The sequence below is a fragment of the Penaeus monodon genome, chromosome 24 (genome assembly GCF_015228065.2).
Source record: "Penaeus monodon isolate SGIC_2016 chromosome 24, NSTDA_Pmon_1, whole genome shotgun sequence".
NCBI lineage: Eukaryota > Metazoa > Arthropoda > Malacostraca > Decapoda > Penaeidae > Penaeus > Penaeus monodon.
This window is the reverse complement of record NC_051409.1, coordinates 23,388,583-23,390,947: the sequence shown is the minus strand read 5'-3', so window position 1 is coordinate 23,390,947 and position 2,365 is coordinate 23,388,583. Positions and strand designations below refer to the sequence as shown.

At 40.3% G+C, this 2,365-nt stretch overlaps 2 pseudogenes; both read right to left on the bottom strand.

The window, feature by feature from the left end:
• LOC119588896 overlaps positions 1-1,273 on the bottom strand; it is a 2,159-nt pseudogene extending 886 nt beyond the window's left edge.
• A 77-nt stretch (positions 1,274-1,350) lies between these two features.
• The window catches only part of LOC119588895, a 2,628-nt pseudogene continuing 1,613 nt past the window's right edge, over positions 1,351-2,365 (bottom strand).

Here is a 2,365-nt window from a genome sequence, read left to right as displayed (position 1 = left end):
CTGCTACAATCTTTTTCCCAAAAGCATAAAAATAAGTAACTCACTTTAAGCTGTACCGATTTGAGGCGGCTGATGTTAGAAAACCATTTCATCGATTTCTTATCATTTCTTATTTTCTGAACATTTGGAGTCAATGTAAATTTCAAAAGCTTACATTACTCTAAAATTTTTTTGGGTTCTCAAGACATTGTTGACAGTTTTAGGAAATATGTGACAGAAGATGATTACCTTTGCAAACATGGTAACAGCCCATTCCATATTCGGGGCATTGGCCGGAGGCGAGGTGTAGTAACTCCAAGATCTCGTGCCAACAGCCCGTTCACCACTTTCCACCATGACGTCTGGATCTGCACCAAGTTCCACAAGCTTTTTGCTTCTTTCTTCTTTCCTTCTAATATGGCCGTGAACAGATGGCCTCCAAGCTTAAACAAAGAAACTGATTTAAAAAGCAAATACTCCCCCTGATTTTTTTTTTTTCACTTTAGCTACATTCTAGTACTTTATAGTTAAGTTATAATCTGGAGTCTCGGATTCAATCTTGTCTGATTTTAATCCTCTGTATTGCCCTAGATTCCATCATAAATACTTACCAGGGATTTTACTGTGTTAGGATGACTACCCCGTTTGTGGGCTTCAAAATCAGAGTCACGCAATAAAAGTTTCAGCACTTGTGTGTGACCCTTTTTTAAGGGGGCCATATGAGCTGGATCTGTCCATACTTGTTAGTAACATTGGGACTGATAATTTCAGCAGAAACATCACCACATCCGGTTGTTGTGAGACGATGCAGCATGAAGGGGTGTCATCTGGTCTTGTTTATCCTCACGCTGTCCTGTATCTTGTATTAGTTCTTGCACTCTAGCTATATCTCCATCTTCCACCGCTTTGAAAAGCTGACCCTAGTGAGCAATAACAAATTGTTGAACTTTTAGATACATTTTCAAAATTGCTAAAGTACAAATTATTAAATATTTGATAAAGAAGCAATTAGATATGTCTACTAAAAGTTTACATTACCTTTAACTTGAAGACATGAAGTGTTTTGTGATTAGCGATGCGTTTAGTCAATCTGTTTGTTGAACTTCGGGTATTAATGTAACGTTTCGATGGAGTCTTCGTTCTCTTCGCCATCATAACATCAGGCTGGGTTTTTCTTTGACTTTCGTGGAGACTTTAATTTCCCAATAGTGACTTTTGGGACATGGAATAGGGTTTACTTCCGATGCCCGTTTAGGATCTAAAGGGCAATTTGTTTTTTCCACAAATTGAACATCTGTCACCCTTTAGAATATTTATCTTCTGAAGTTTTTTCTTTATCGAAGTCGTCAAGAGGGTGTATTCTGCGCTGACTTAGCACAAAAGACCTACTCTGAGACTTTTCTCAGATCCCGTATTTGGAGCATCCGTGGATTTTTCACTGGTCATTACGGCCTCAGATAGCACTACCTCTTTCTCTGCTGCCTGACCTTCTGACCTATTGTCAGTAAGTGAGAGCCGGATTTTTCTTTTGTTCCTGTCATAGGTCCTTCTGATGGAGCCTCATTAGCATGTCTTGTGTTATTGGTGACATAGGCGTGAAAAATGCGCTTCCCTTTTTCCCCCTTCTGCCTGTACCAAAGTCCTCTGTTGAGACCTAGCTCTCTTTTCTAAAGAAACTTTAGATTCTCCTTCACTTGACAGGTTCCTGGACCTCTTTAAAAGAGAATTCTTTAACGAGGCTTGCCTTGTTAGAATCTCCCCTCCCTTCTGTTTGCATTTTGTACTGCAGAATCTTTTCATCGGCAGTTCAGGCGCCGTTTCCTTTGAGTTTCCTCTAATGAAATATCTGTAGGCAGATTGCTAGGGATTTTGATTATCTGCTCATTAAACATATTTCCAGATACTGAATCTTTTTCCATGCACTGCATCGCCTTATTAGCTTGAATAGCGAGTCCCCACGTCACATTCGAATTTCTTTCGATTCGGAGAATAAATGTTACAGTTGGCCCAATCTTCATTTGAGATCTTTGCGCTGGGAAGCAAAAACAACGAATTTTTCTGACATTTCCCGCAGTAAAGACTGGCAGAAGAATGAGTTTCGTTCGCACAACTTCAGATCGGAGACCACTCTCTTCCTCCACGGAAGGCAATCTTCCGAATGTAAGGTGGTGTTTTAAACAGCCATGTTCCCGAGGAGAAATTCGTTAGAAGGATTGCTGTGAGGGCGAAGGTCCCCTGTGGCTCTGAAGACCTTTAAGTCCTCTTAAATGTTCTGATTATTTTTATTCCTCGCACAAGTAGCCTCAAAGGGATTATCTGTATACCTTAAAATGTTTTCCACAACTTACTTGATGAGCGAGCGAGAGAGCACTGTGACTGCAGTGAG